The sequence below is a fragment of the Equus przewalskii genome, chromosome 14, assembly GCF_037783145.1.
Source record: "Equus przewalskii isolate Varuska chromosome 14, EquPr2, whole genome shotgun sequence".
NCBI lineage: Eukaryota > Metazoa > Chordata > Mammalia > Perissodactyla > Equidae > Equus > Equus przewalskii.
In genome coordinates, this window is record NC_091844.1 from 18,222,548 (window position 1) to 18,238,125 (window position 15,578).

Genomic DNA, 15,578 nt, shown 5'->3' on the forward strand with positions numbered 1-15,578 from the left:
GGAAAAGTAAAACAAGGCACGTTCCTCTCTGATCTTCATGTCCTTGACCCACTGTCCTCTGGGAAATCTACCTGGGCATCTTAGATCCCCACCTTGAATTTAACAGTTCTTGTTCCAGGGTCAAAAAAACCCAAAAAAACAGAAACCAGCCCTTGCCCGAGGAACTTGGCTAAGGTGGAAAAAGACCCTCGGTGGAGTGGGGAGAGGTCAGCCTTTGGAGTGGGACAGCCCTGAGTTGAATCCCGGCTTACCACTGGGAGCTTGGTCAAGTTCCCTAATCTCTCTGGGCCTCAGTTTCCTCATTTGCAAAGTCGGATGGAAAGATTACTGCCCCTTGCAGGGTTGTTGGGAGGATTAAACTGATGTCAGTGTAAAGGGCTTAGCACAGGGTGTGACACATGGTGGCTACCAACAGTGTCCTGAACCCCTCTCCTTTCCGTTCAGTGCAATACTTCATGCTTCTTGGCTGGGACTCTACCACACCTCCTCCGGGAAGCCTTCCCTGAACACCCTCAGCCACCTCTGGGGGACCTCCAGGCTGGCCTGCCTGTGCTCTGTACCAGGAGACTCGTTTCTCCAAAGAGCCCATGAGTCACTGGGGGCTGGGGTGGTTTGCATCTCCCCTCACTCTCGAGAGCCCCCAGCTCTGGGCTGACAACACAATGGGTGCCAGATAAAGTGGCTGTGCAGACCCTGGCACCCTCCCCTCACCCCCACCCACCTAATCTCCCTGGTTCCCCTGATTTTCCAGCCCCTGTCTAGTTTCTTCCTAATGCTTCTGTCTCCACGTCTCCAGGGCTCTATTTGCATGAGGGAAAAAAGTCTACACATACACACACAGCCCAGAAAGCATCCAGTTGCTCCCGGGCAGGCTGCCAGCGATTGAGTGACCTGCAGCTTCCCCCCCAAATCACATTCCGCTGGCACGGATCTGGCCCCGCCTGACGCCAGCCTCCGAACTCGCCCCCAGAGCAAACATTTCCAGTTGGCAGCTCAGCCTTGTTTTTCTGAGGCCCCGATTCAGGCTCCCTTGTAGAAAACAGAAAACAAAATGCATGGGACCAAAAATGAAATAAAATAAAATTGAAAAGGAGGGGGTGAGATGGGGAGGCATTCGCTCCAAGGCACATGGAAAAATCTGAGCTTGGGGGTGTGCAAAGAGTTTCTGAGACGCAAACACACATGCTCACAACCCCTCCTTCCCCGCTGGCTTTGAGGCCACGATCGGTTCATTCAGGCCGCTGCCTCCTGCTAAAAGACTCACTCTGTTCTCATTCACAGCTGCGAGGGGAGGACACAGAAGAGGGCGGGGGGAGCCTCGGATCTGCAAGAAGGGGGTGGGGGGTGTTACAGGACGGGTGTTCGTTCTACAGGGGAAATTAACGGAAGAAAAATAAACATGGCCAGCCTGATTTTCATGCCAGTGCGTGAGGTGTCGGGGCATGGAGGGGGTGCATGTGTGTGTGTGCACATGCCTGTGGGTGCCGCTGTGTTTGCCTTCTCAAAATAAGAGCCGCTAGGTGGAAAGATGTCACGACCCAGGCTCAGGCGGCAGGGGGACAGGCCAGCCAGGGAGGGCAGAGGCTGGCACCCAGGCCTGCCCATGGGGTCAGGCAAAGGCCAGGGGTCAGAACAGGGAAGCTTGGCCTGGGCCCGTCAGTCAAGGGCTGGGCGTATGGGGGTGGGATTCAGAAGGTCAGCCCCAAACTGGGCGCTGGGTCCCTGGGGAAGAGGTGGGCTGAGGAGTGTTACTAGGGCAGGATGGACTCGGGCCTGGAATACGGGTGCTCATCTCAGCAGGGGAGGGAGGGACTGGAAGAGCCCAAGGGATAGGAGGGGGCTGGAGGAGGTGGTAGGGTGGGAAGGAGGATGGTGAGGGTGGTTGGCCGACTCCGGAGTGAGGGTAGCCCAGCCACAAATCTGGCTGAGGCACAGAGCTGGTGAGCAGGGCTGCAAAAAGCCTTCTGCCCATGAGGGTCCCATGAGGGCATCAGAGAGGAGAGAGGGACCCCAGGACCAGGGGCATCTTGGGGCCTGGGCTGAGACGCAGGGTCCCAGGCCCAGCAAAGCCCAAGAAGTATTGTCAAGCGTCAGGGGCCAGGAGTGAGCGGACTGTCATGTGAGAATCTGGGCGTGTCAGGACAGCTCAGGAAGCTGTAGGAGAGGGTGAGGGCAGGTAGCTCAGAGCCTACACTGGGACTCACGTGGCTGGGTCCCTTCTACACGGTGCCGGCTTCCCCACACAGGGAAGGGCCTGGAATCTTAAAGGGACCTGGCAATAGTAAAGAGGTCCCGGGCTGAGGGGCCTGGTGAAGTTTGCAGAGGCTGAAATTGCTCAGCTGTGACAGCCCAGTGCCGCTGGAGCAGAAAGTCACACAGGCCAACAGGAAAGATCCAGGAGCTCTGGTCCAGCGACCCCTGGAAAACAGTGGCAGCACCACCTGTGTCCGAGTCACCTGAGATGTGTAATAAAATGTATATTTCTGCCATTCTTTCCACCTGCTGGATCAGACACCACCTGAGGTGTCTACTGAGGAGCTGAACTTTGGATAGGCAGCCCAGGTGGTCCTCCTGCCCTGGATGATGCTGCCAAGTTCTTTGACCCTCAGCTCCTTCTCTCTGGCTGGATCCCTATCTGTCGGACTCCAGGGACCATAGGATTTTCCACTTTTTCTCCATCCCAATCTGTGAGCAAAGTAGTTAACAAACTTTTCCCAAGCGTACTTTGGCTTTGACTCAGGACATTTCTTAACCCAAAGAAAGGAGTCTCTAATGGTGGAAATTTAGGCCTGGAGAAAGCCAGAGGGAGAGTCTTGGGAGTACATGGGAGGCCTTCCAACGAATGTGCAACTTCACGATATCATTGGGAAGCCCCAGAGTTCGCTTTCCCTTTATCAATTTTTGGAAGAGTGAGTTGGTTTTTTCTAAGCATCCTCCAAGTGTCTTTTTTTAATTATCATCTTGAACTCATGGAGTTTTAAAATATTTGATGTATTTCAATTCATTGCAGGGTCTTTGTTTGTTTGTTTAGTTTTGTTTTTGAAGCACAAACGATGCCATTTTGTCCAGTGGGAGCTCCTTCAGGTCGGCACCTGAGTCCTTTTGACATGACCCCAGTGGTGTTCGATAACTTTCTTGTCTTCTGGTACAAGCTGTTCTGGTCTCACCTTATATATCTGGTGCTCCAGACCTGGAAATAGCAATTCTCTGAGAAGCCTTGGTTCCTTGCAGTAAGAAAAGATGCTTAAAGATCACAATTTGGTCACGATATGGGCTCAGTAAGAAACAGCTTATTTTCTTTCCGTTTCTCAATCTTTTCCATGAAGGACCTGAGTCTGGGCCCAAGGACATCTGAAGGAGACCAGCCCCTGCCCCATTAAGTGCGTTTCTCCCAGATCCCAGGCAGGCTCCTCCTTGGAGGTAAGCTCTACTCACCTGGGGCAGGCCTGCTCTTCTTCTCCCCTTCCCGAAGATTGTCCTTGGTCCCTCACAGCTGGTCCATCAGCCCCAAAGCCCTCCCCACCATCTCTCTTGGGTGTAGACTATAATGTGAGGAGTACAGACACAAAAATCAGACCGAGGGAGTTGCTTACCTCTCTAAGCCACAGTTTCTGCATCTGCAAAGTGAAGTCAAAAATCTCTTAAATGAGGTCATTCAAGCAAAGTTCTTAGCGCAGTGCTTGGCTCACAGTAAGCACTAGAACACGTCATAGATTTGTATTATTACCTGCCAGAGGAGCCTACAGTGTCTTCACGCGCAAACAGAATCTCCAGCAGTCTTCTCGGGCCCTGCCGGCGCACGCGGGCTTGCAGACCCCCATCTTGCTGTAAAACAGAGACACAAAGGTGATTTGTCCTGGCTTTAACCTTTCAAAGGAGGGAGTCCCCAGCTGGCAAAGGAGCGTTCAGAGGAGGTAAGAAGTCCCTAGAGGGATGTCTTAAGTTGCAAGGAATAAGTGAATGTGTGTGTGGAGGGTAGAGGGCATCGTAAGGCACGCGTGGGGCAATAAGGGTGACAGGGTCTTGTGTGAGGACAAATCAGGACCACAGTATGGCAGGGCCTCGTGAAATCTGGACTTGCAGGATCTGAGGCACCTCTAAGGACCAGCTCCCCTCTCTGCGGACATCAACGTCTGGTCACAAATATTCCTGTTTCTCCTCTTTCCACGCGTACGGTAGCATGGCACAACTCTACCACCTTTAAAATTAGGCACGGCCATGAGACTTGCTTTAACCAATGAATTATAAGCAGAAGGGACATGTGTCACTTCTGGACAGAAGCCTTAATAGCTGATGTGCAATTGGCTGAATTTCCTTCCCCCGTGTCTGCAATCATGGAGGCATCTGTCAAGATGGACCCTCTGTCAGCCTGAGTTTTCACACAACCGTAGTGCGTAGAGCCTTCCTTGTTGACCTGTGACAGGTAGGTTGTGTGTGGTCAAGAATAAACTCTTGTTGGGTGAAGCCACTGAGATTTGGGGGCTGTTTGTTTCCACAGCAGAATCCAGCCCATCCTGACTAATTGCTCTCTATGTCCTTCCCAAAGGTTCGCTCCCTCTCTCAGAGAGTCTACCACTCTCTGTAAATTGACTCCATCTTCTTCTCACCACCACCGAGCTTATTCTTTCCCTAGACTCTAGGAGAGTTCTTTCTTTGTAGCCACACTTCTCCTCATTTCTGCTCCCACATAATTTTTGCTTGTCTGACATTCTCCCATGGCCCTGTCTCTGCTTCTTGGCTCTGTCTGTAACTGCTTCCTTCTTGAGAATGGCTTAGTTCAGAGAGACAAAGAAAGACTCTGACCGCCCCAGCTCATGCCTTCAGGCCAGGCCACACAGGGTTTGTGGGCCAACCCCTAGACTGGCTCTCTGGGGTAGACACCAAGCCCTGACCCAAATAGCTGTGGAGGAAGGGAACAAGTTGGGGAGTATATCACGTGATGCAAAACATGGCACCTGCCTGAGGATTCAGGTGGGACATGGCCACCTAGAAGGGACTACAAGTGGGCAGGCACCAGGTGGCGGGCAGGGGAGGGAAGGGTAAGGAAGGATGTTTGTTTTTAAGCATTAAGCCATGTTAACCTTCCATCTACAAGATACTCAACATCTGGCTGAAATAGGAACACTTTAACAGAACATCTGGCTACTCACTCTGCACAGTGTGAAGCAGCTGGATCCTTGGCAGCATCTGTGTGAGTCACTGATGTGGGGTCTCCTCTGTGTGTTTAACGTCACATTTGTGCTTTCCTTTGCCTGTAACAGAAAACCAGACTCAAACTGGTTTAAATTTTTAACAGGGGAACTCTAAGCTCATGGGGCTGAACCACAGATGAGTCTGGCTTCACATGGGCGTTAGTCTAGCTGCTGAACAAAATCATGAAGAACCCAGTTTCTTTGTATCCTGCTTATAGCTTTATCCCCAAACTGGCTTCCTTTGGAGGTCCCAAAAGCTGCCAGAAGACCTACCTTGTTCGATCACAAGAGTAGAATCAAATCTGTGCCAACATCCCTAGCAAAAAGTTTGACATCTACTCTGATTGGACAGGACGGCGTCATATGCTACCACCGACCCCATTACTGTGACCTAAGGGTGCTGGAATGTGCTGATGGGCTTAGTCACATGCTCCACCCTTGGAACCAGGGATGGAACAAGCTTCTTCAGAACCGCAAGGATCCCCAAGTGCAAAATGGAGAATGTTGGGAAGAGGAAAGGGGCATGGAGTTTTATGTACCGCTAGACACAGGGTCGGGACTAGGGTGAGGCAAGTGAGAGGCACTCACTCTCAGAGTTGGGCCTCCTCAAACTTTGTTTCCCAGGTTCCTCACTTGCTCCACCCTAGTCCCAGCCCTGGCTGCGTAAAAAATTACCCCAAAACTTCAGTGACGCCAAACAATAAACATTTATTATCTCAGGGTTTCTGTGAGTCAGGAATTTGAAAGTGGCTTGGCTGGGAGTTCCAGCTTGGGGTCTCTCATGAAGATGCTGTCAAGATGTTAACCAGGACCGCAGTCATCTGAAGACTTGACTGGAGCTGGAAGATCCACTTGCAGAATGGTTTCCTCATGTGGCTATTAGCAGCGCTCAGTTGCTCCTCACGTGGACCTCTTTCTGGGGCTGCTGGAGCATCCTTGTGTGTGCCAGGTTGTCTGGCCTCCCCCAGAGCAGGCGATCCAAGAGAGACCAAGGCGAAGCTACACAGTCTTTTATGACCAGTCTCAAAATTCACACACCATCACTTCTGCCATTTTCTTTCTATCTTTTTTTTTTTTAAAGATTGGCACCTGAGCCAACAACTGTTGCCAATCTTTTTTTTTTTTTTTCCTGCTTTATCTCCCCAAAGCCCCCTGGTACATAGTTGCATATCTTAGTTGCAGGTCCTTCTGGTTGTGGCATGTGGGACGCTGCCTCAATGTGGCCTGACGAGCAGTGCCATGTCCACACCCAGGATCCGAACCAGTGAAACCCTGGGCCACCGCAGTGGAGTATGCAAACTTAACCACTCGGCCACGGGGCCAGCCCTGCAATTTTCTGTTCATTAGAAATGAATCACTAAGCCCAGGCCACACTCAGGGAGGGGGGAAGTAGCTACCACCTTTTGAGGGAAGAACTGCCGAAGAATTTGTAGACATATTCAAGGGCACCACGCAAGGCGACAACAAGATGACTGGGTCACTAAAGGTGCCCTGAATTATGGCTTCCTAACTTCCCGTTATCTCAGGCCAAGATGACAAGATGCTTTCCCTCCTGTACCAAATTCGTTTAATTAGTAATGTCTGTCTGAGAAAGACAGCTATAACTGACTATTAATGTCTGCCCAAGGCCTAACCGACAGCCATGGCTCCCTATTTCTCTGGTAACTGAATTTGTCTTTGTTCAGGATCCAGCTGCAGTGTGCTTAGAGAAGGAGGGCCCCAGATGATGAAGCATGATTGGCCTAAGCCAACCATCCCATAGGGAGGGGTGACCCCACTCCGCCTTGCCAGTGGTTGGTTGAGAGATAGACATGTAAGCCAGTCTAGCCAAAAGAAGGGGAATTCTGATGGAGAGGGTCTGGGAAAGGTTTTCCTCCCAGATAAAATGATAGTGGTGGGGCCGGCCCGGTGGCGCAGCGGTTAAGTGTGTACGTTCTGCTTCTCGGCGGCCCTGGGTTTGCCGGTTCGGATCCCGGGTGTGGACATGGCACCACTTGGCAAAAGCCATGCTGTGGTAGGCGTCCCACATATAAAGTAGAGGAAGATGGCACAGATGTTAGCTCAGGGCCAGTCTTCCTCAGCAAAAAGAGGAGGATTGGCAGCAGTTAGCTCAGGGCTAATCTTCCTCAAAAAAAAAAAAGTGACACTGGTGAGGAGAATACATCCTTCCTTTGAAAGCAATTTAGAAGGACTTGATGCTTGGAGGTCCAGTTGCCATCTTACAATCGAAAGGAAAAGCTATGAGAATTTCCAGGAAAGGGAACCAGAGCCCAGCCATCACGGAGCTGTTGAATTAATTGTTCCTGGAAATGCCCTCCTCTAGACTTCCTGTTTTAAGAGATAGTAAATGCTCTTATTGAACATTTTGGTTGGGTTTTCCGACCTTGTGGCCCAAAGAGACCCAAATGGTATGTGAGATGGTCCCAAACGTTTCCTTCACATACCTTGAAGAAAATTGGACCAGCTCCTTCCTGACATCCTGTAAGAGTATGACTCAGTATGACTTATTGCATCCTTCTTCATGACCACCAGGTGCTCTCGGGAGCCTCTTCTTGGGTAAGTAGAAAAGTAACACCCTGCACTTGTCTTCTTTCCTTTTGTTAGCTACAGACCTTTCTCCAGAGACCCTCTCTAAGATATCCACTGCTCACTTTGGGCTGGGCCCCAGGAGCAGGTTAATTTGATCTCTGGGGAAGGAGAAGGGCTCCCAGCCCCCAAGAAACCTGACTATGATAGATCCCTAGACCTGGTCACCCTAGGGTGAGCCAGGCGTGCTAGGAGGTCAGGTCTGGCTGTGTGTGCAAGCTGCTCCAAAGAGTCCTTTCCTTCTTCCCTTCCTCTCCCCTCCCCTTCTCCTTTCAAGAGCTTCCTTTCCTCTTATTTTCCTCTGCTCCAATATCCACTGTCTTCTTTCTCACTGCGCTTTTTACTCTGGACACACAGATGCTCAGAACAAAGACTACATGTCCAGCTTCTCTTGCAGCAAGATGTAGCTCCAGTGACTACATTGTGGCCAGTGAGCTGGCCAGGCAAGTGATGTGTGCAACTCTAACTCAGGTCCCTAAAGTGAGGGGGTCCCTAAAGCCCTCCCCCAACCCCTTCCTCCACTCCGACGCTTGCTGTTGTTAGGAATGGTGGAAAGAGAAGGAGCCTGTGCTCCCACACCAGCCCTGGACCCCCTACCTTTGCCTGTATTATGTAAGAGAAACTTCCATCTTGCTTAGGGCACTGTTATGTCCTGGTTTCTGTTTCCTGTACCCCAGTCCTTCCTCTCACCTCTCTTCCCTTTCTTTCTACTTTCGCTTCTCATGTTTTTCTCTTCCTTCTTCCTCTCCCTTCTGATCCTCAAATCCCCTCACCTTTCCCTTCTTTCTTCTATCGAATCCAGTCCCTTCCAAAGTGGCAGGTGGCAGGAGCAGGCAGCCAAGGGCCCAGATGGCCCTCTTTGTCCCCGGTCCCTGTGACCGTGTTCCTGTCTCGAGGGCCCTGACCAGCCAGGGGTTTGTTCCCACCCAGGGGAGTCTCCGGCCGTGTGCAGCTCTGTGCTCTGAGACTGGCCAGCTCCCAGGGAGGGGCAGAGAGCCAGCCAGGGCGCCAACCCCAGGCAGCCCATCCTGTGGCCTGACGCCCAGTGCCCAACTCCTGTCTCATGATTGCACGGTGGCTGCTGTGACGCCTGGAACTGGACACTTGCCTGGGCTGGAGACCATCTGGCTGTGCCCTCTGGCTTCCCTAGAAGGGAATGCTCTTAGATGTCAGGGAGGCTGAAGCCAGCCTGAGCTGGGGGCGACCACTTCTAACTCTTTTATTCATCAGGCCCAGGTCCAAACTTTGCACAGGTGGGTGACGGTGGCAGAAGAACAAGGGGCAATAAGGGTGCTCTCTCACCAGGGGGACCTCAAAGCCACCGTGTAAGGCCCCTGTGACATCCCCCTCCCAGCCCTGCCCTCTGAGCCTCAGTGCCAGACTTCTGTCCCTACTCAGCCCTCGCAGGCGACAGATGGTGCCTTGAAGAGAAGTCCTGGGTCTGGGCCCAGGGTGCGGTGTCAGCTGTGCCAGGGCGCTCCCCTTTCATCCTCTGGCATGTGGCTGGGGCAGCCCCAGCTCTTCACCTGGCTAAGTAGGACTTAGCGGGGCTAGGAGGGCTGAGCTGCGATAGGCCACATTCAGAGCTTTAGATGTCCCTTGGGAGTGGGGCCTGGCCTGTGAGAGGAGAGATGGCCTATGCCCCAGGGTGGGGAAAGAGGGCCCAGAGCAGCCGAACTGGGCCTCGCCCACAGCCAGTGATGTAAGTGGGGGGCCTCCGCTGGGCTCAAGTCACAGAGAATCGATGAAAGGCATCTGTCTGACTCCAAGCTGCTCTCAGTGATGGTCTGGACACCCAGAAGACCTCTCTCTGTGCCACCCTTCCATTCTAGATTCCCTCCCACCAAGCCGAGCTCCTTAATCTGAGCCAGCCCTTGACAAGAGGCAAGGTTGGGAATGACCTCACCTGGCCACTCCCAGATCAGTTACTGTCAGCACAATGTCGTGATGGTGTGATGTCACGTCAGAATTCTCGAAACACTTTCCATCTGGAGTCAACATCCTTGCAGCTGCTCTGAGGGCCGCACCCCACCGCCAGTCATGGGATGGGATCAAGTGTCCTTCTGGAGGCCAAGCTGAGGGCAGGCTTAGGAAGAACAAAGTCAAGGCGGGGAGCTGCTGAGGGAACAGGGAAGCACTGTGGGGCTGAAGTGCAGAAGCTCTGAGCCCAGAGGGGAGCACGAGTGGCCCATAGAGTTCAGGGCTAGACCAAGAGCCCTGGGGAAGGGTCTCACGGGGGAAGCCAGAGACCAAGGAAAGATAGATGAACACAAATAGGAGCCTCTCTCTCTCACACACACACACACATACACTTTCATACCCATACCATCCTCTATGTGCTGTGTACTCCCAAGACTTGAGCTTTGCTCATGCTGTTCCCCTGCTAGGAATGCCCTCCATCCCTCTGGGGAATTTCTTTCATCCTTCAGATGTCACCTCCTCAGCGATCTATCCCCCCACACTGACCCCACCCTCCGCCTCTGGTCCGCTAGATTCATGGAGCCCTCCTCTGAGCTCTGGCAGCTCTTCAGCCACACTGAGCTCACACTGCTGTGTTAGCAGATGGGTTCACAGCCCACCTGCCCATCTTCCCACCGACAGGGGGCGCCTCGGGGGCAGGCTGAGGCAGCCTGGCAGAGTTCAGGTGTGACTTGGTCCTGTGTAGATGTGTGGTTACCAGGGCCTGCCCTTGAGGAGTTTACAGACAGGCAAGAGGACACTGTGGAGGGCAACATGGAGCCCACTTTTGTGACTTGTTTGCCCCATGCCGAGCACACAGATGGGGCTGAAACAAATAGCTACTTACCGAATGCACTTAAACAGGCCCTTGTCATAGAGCCACACACAGCCCAGAGGGCTCTCTCTCCTCAACGTCTTGGAGTTATTTGGGGGTTGGCCTTCAGTGTAGGGAAAAGATGCAAAAAAAAAAAAAGGAATCTGGTTTTGTTGGAACAAACAAACAAAACCAAAGCTGCTCAGGTGTTTCCCACACCACAGAAGCCACACAAAGAAGAGGGCAGCCTGGGGACCGAGCGCAGGGGAGCCTGGTGGAGGGCCTGCTCTGCCACTCGCTAGGCACATGGTGGTGCCAGGCAAGGAGCTTAACCAGTCAGAGCCTCAATTTCTTCCTTGGTCTAATGAGAATATCTATGGAAAGAATATCCTCAGTGTTGTAAGAAACAAATGAGATAACACACCAATGGTATCGATTCTCATTCAGCCCCATCTGCCACTTCAACTTCTAGTTCTAGAAAACTGGTGTCAGTGACAAAGCCCCCGAGGAACTCTGTGAAATCATCAACTGTTAGCGTGAGAATGTTCTGGAGACGACAATATAAATGTAGAGAGACAGGTCCATATTAGGTATTCATTAGATGCTTATGGATGAGATTATCTTTTAGACAATTTCTAACCTCAAAACTCTAAAATTTTAAATGTATTGAGAGTGACCCTTATTTAACCAGAATGACTTGACTACCTGGAACTCCAGCCCCTGAGCATTCTGCGTGAACAGAAAAAATTCTCCCTGGGAAAACCGGGGGTCCAACTCACAAAAAGCGTGACCTCATCCTGTGCTCCCCACTTCTGTATGATGGGGACACGGAGCCAGGGGCAAACATCGCACATCTTCCGGGACAGCCAAGTTTTTCTGGAGGCTGACAAGAACCAAGAAGAATTTTCCTAATTCTAAGATGTGCATTTTTTTCATATATTAATATTTCTAAAAAAGTGAATGCGTTGATGGATTTGTTTAATGTGGCCATGTTTCTTCCTCCTCAAAAAAAACCCTTTTTTTGAATGTCCTTAAATCCATGGGGCTTCTTGCAATTGACAGCATCCTAGAACCAGAAATGGAACTGTTAGTCATTTAAAACATTGTTTTGCTGCTAAAACTTGCCAGAACACACTAAAAAGGAGAAAGTAAAATGCATGTGAACTTTTAAGAAAAAGGATGAGAGGTCAACAAAATGTTTTGCTTGTGGTGGGGCCACTGCTCGCCGAGCGCCAGGCCCTGCTGCCCTCCCCCGTCCCTTGCCCTTGGCTGCGCTGAGGACGGCCGTCTAAAACAACCATCTGGGATCAGCCTGCCCAGAGGGAGGTTGCCTGGGAATCAAATTAAAGATTGGCAAAGCAGGGATGTCCCACGAGACACAAGCAGCCACATGGCCGTGGGGCAGCACACCTGTGTCCACGGTGCCATGGGGTGGGCACAGCTGAAAGTTCCTGGGCTGCAGGGGGAAAATAGGGCTGTGGCAGGGTCTCTGTGCCTCCATGCCCCCTTCTAACCCCAATCCCTTCTGGACCAATCTTGGGGGAGGACAGAGCTTCAGGGACCACACAGGTTATCAACCAAGAATGAGTCCAGGTTGTCAAAGAGTTGCTCACCCAGCCAGGCCCACTCCAAACTTTTGGTGGAGAAGGGTGTGGGCTGGGTGGAGAACTAGAATCCTGCTGGTTTAATCCCAACTGGAGTAAATGAAAACCCTGAGTCCTTGGCTTAGGGAAGGGAGCATTTGGGCTGGTCCAAGGTCTCCTGTCATCCTTGGGGACAAAGGGCCATGGCTGCGGTGGTAGGCAAGAGATGGTAGGCCAGGCTGGGTCTCTTCCCCACAGACTTGGCTGATTCCTGGAGCCCGCTGACCTTGACAACAGACCCATAGCATCCTCCTGACTACCCTCCTCCACCCTCTCCGCCATCCTCCTGAGCCCAGGGTAGGAGGTCCCACCCTGCCTCAACTGTCCCACCCACCCTGTGCGAGACTTAGAGATGCCAACTTTATGATTTCTAGAACATTTGACATTCTCTTAGCATCCAATATTTTTCAGCCTGGAACCCTTTCCCCGACGTCCTTCTAGATCAGAATTCTCAGCCTCTTTCTCTGCTTCGGCTCCCGGGAAAGATGACTCCTATGAGCAGACACGCTCCCGTGGGCCAAATCTGAGCTACCTCCCTAAATTATAATTCCGTCCCTCTTTCTCCCGCATTGTGCTGCCACCAAATCTCACAGGTACCTCTATTACTGCACTCTATACGGTGAGCCTTGGTTATTTATTTACAGGACAGTCTCCCTTGGGGGCTTTTTGTTTGTTTGCATGTTTTTAAAACCGGCGCCGAGCCCAGCATCTAGCATGCCGTCTGCAGGAAATGTCCCTGAAGTCCTTCTTCTCACCTGCCAAGAGAGGACCTGTTGAGGAAGACGGAAAAAGTACTCTGTGAACAGGGTTGTGAAATGACAGGGATGACGTGAGGGGCTTTCGAAACCCTGGGAAGGAGTACCCATGTGAATTACAGCCCCTTGCTATTCTCGGCTACCAGCGGTTCAGGTTTTGACTCAGGACAGCAGCCAGGAGCCTGCAGTCAGCCGGGGACAGAGCAGCCCAGGCAGCGCAGGCCTCTGCTGCCCCCTGGTGGACCCTGGGGCATCAACCGAGCTGCGTCTCCAAGGGCCCCCAGCTTTAGCTCTCTGGGAAACTCCTCAACTGCAAGCCTGAAGACAGATTTTTCACTGGGGACCCCACTGCACAGCTGCCCAGCGAATGCCTCTTTGTGACATGGTACCAGGAGCAGCTAAGACCAGGGGCTTAGGTGTTTTTCAACTTGAAGCTTTGCAGTTTAACTCGCGGTGTCATCTTCAGCATCCTCCTTCACCTATCCAAGCCTCAGTTTTCTCATCTGTAAAATGGGGATGATAATATGCATTCTATCTTGTATGGGTTTTATACGGATTAAAGGAGATAATGCATGAAAATCGCTTAGCATGGTGCCTGGCCTATAGTAAAGACCTAAAGTAGGAGCTATTGTTGTCATTCTAACAAAGAGAATCTTGGTGACCCTCTGTCTCTCTCCTCCTCCTCTCTCTGCCATCCCCTTTCTCCATGAGACACTTTCTCCACTAATCCATTTCCCCCACCCCCACCCGCCACCTGCTACCACCTCCCAGTGCCGGCAAAGAATCTGCACCCAAGGAAATAATTATGACGCCCGTGATGGCCTAGACAACTGCAAGACCAAATTATGATGACAAATGAAATGCACCAGGCCTGGCCCAAGGACTCCTGGCTCAGCTGGAGAAGCTCAACAGGACGGCGGCACTGCCCTGTCAACCCAGATCCGCTCACTCCGGGAAATGGGGCCAGGAGCCAGGGTTTTGTGCCCTGGGTGGTCTGGAAGCCCAAACCTTAGCTGATCTGGGGAAGTGGAGGTGAGGTGCTCAGAGGAAGCAGTCAGCTCTTGTCACTCATTGCCACCACCACCCTGAGAAGGAGAATGGAATCATTCAGGAAATGACAAATTTTTCTGCACCGCCTCTCCTACTGTTCTCCCTTTTCTTTATACTTTTCCTCATTAAGAATGTTTCACTTATTGGGATGATACAAGTAAACATGTTTATTGTGGAAATCTTGGAATATACAAGGTATTAAAAAAGACCATCAAAACCACCTACAATACATTCACCCATTCAAGCAGATGTTTCTGAGCAGCCCCCAGATCCTGGGAACAGCATGGTAAAGCAGAGACACCATCTAGCCCCTCCCCAAAATCACGTTCTGGGAATCCCATCACTCCCGGGACAACCACTTAGAATAGTTCAATGTGGTTCCATCATCTTTTTCCTAAACATATCTAAATCTATATCTAGTTACTTTAAACAACACTGAAATCATACTGTCTATATCTATACATGTGATCAAAAAAATTCTCACATGAATTATTTTAACAGCTGAGTATTCCAACATGTAAGTGTAATATAGTCTCACGAGTCTCAGACTGTCAGTTATTAGCTCGTTTCCAATTTTTTTTGCAACTCTAAGTAACACTGTGATGAAAGATGCCCACTGCCTCACACTGTCTGTTTCACCTGAGGACAGAATGGCACCTGGGGCTTCTGGCCTAGGCTCAGCTGCTTGTCTGGACTTGGCTGGTCATGACCATGTGCTGACGAAGCTCCTGCTCTCCCCTCCAGGAAAGAGGTTCAACTGAGGACCCTCATTGCACCTCACAAGTGTTCTGCTCTGACCTGCTCCTGGGAGCCGGGGGTGGGCCACAGGGAGCAGCTGTCCTCTGACCACGTCTCTGCTGGAAATCCACCCTGGTCCAAACAATGGCCCAGCCAAATCCTTCCTCTGTGGTGGCACTGAGTTTTCAAGGTTCAATTGTGACCTCACCCACTGCCTTCTCCAAAGGGTCTCTAGGAAACGCTCAGGGATGCTGTCGGCAGACCTTGTTCAGCTTATCCAGTCCTAGGGGCTTTCATCCAATAGTGCAAACTGCCCCTTCCTCACACAGGGTAACCTCTAGGGTTGTTGAGTGGGGACTCAGCCATTTCCTTCATTAATTTAATCATCCCATTTTCACGTTCTTGCCTTGCCCCGCCTCTGCCGTGCCTGACGTCCCCAAGTCCAGCATCCTTCTGGTTCAATTTCTCCAGAGGAGAAATGCCTTTCTGCTGGGGTCGGGGCAGTCTGCAGGTCGAATACAGACTTTTAGCCAATCCTTGTGTGTTCAGCCCTACCCACGCCCCTACCGCTCTCTCCACGTTTAGAAGACCTCAGGCCTCTGATCCCTAAACCAGTCAGAGGTTCTGTACAGGAACGGCTTGCTTTTTTTTGACGTATAACATTGTGTAAGGTTAAGATGTACAAATGTTGATGTGATACATTTATAGATGGCCATATGATTACCTCCTGTAGTGTTAGCGAACGCGTCATCAGGTTACATAATAATCACTTCTTTTTTATGGTGGGAACAATTAAGATCTAGTGACTTAGCAACTTTAAAGTTTATAATACAGTATTGTT

At 51.3% G+C, this 15,578-nt stretch overlaps 1 long non-coding RNA gene across 3 annotated transcripts; it reads right to left on the reverse strand.

The window, feature by feature from the left end:
* Window positions 1–2,446: 2,446 nt before the first annotated feature.
* Window positions 2,447–14,923, reverse strand: LOC103556959 (uncharacterized). Of its 3 annotated transcripts, XR_011526412.1 has the most exons (10): window positions 14,639–14,892; window positions 13,816–14,034; window positions 12,792–12,964; window positions 11,331–11,617; window positions 10,585–10,675; window positions 9,685–9,893; window positions 5,151–5,252; window positions 3,728–3,825; window positions 3,594–3,617; window positions 2,447–3,190 (listed from the first exon to the last, which is right to left on the reverse strand). It is a non-coding gene; the product is annotated as an uncharacterized lncRNA (long non-coding RNA). The 3 variants fall into 3 exon arrangements; XR_011526411.1 differs by lacking the exons at window positions 2,447–3,190; window positions 3,594–3,617; window positions 3,728–3,825; ... (1 more) ...; window positions 9,685–9,893; window positions 10,585–10,675 and having other exon boundaries at window positions 13,958–14,034; window positions 14,639–14,923; XR_546334.2 differs by lacking the exons at window positions 2,447–3,190; window positions 3,594–3,617; window positions 3,728–3,825; ... (1 more) ...; window positions 9,685–9,893; window positions 10,585–10,675 and having other exon boundaries at window positions 11,455–11,617; window positions 13,958–14,034; window positions 14,798–14,908.
* Between the last annotated feature and the right edge of the window lie 655 nt (window positions 14,924–15,578).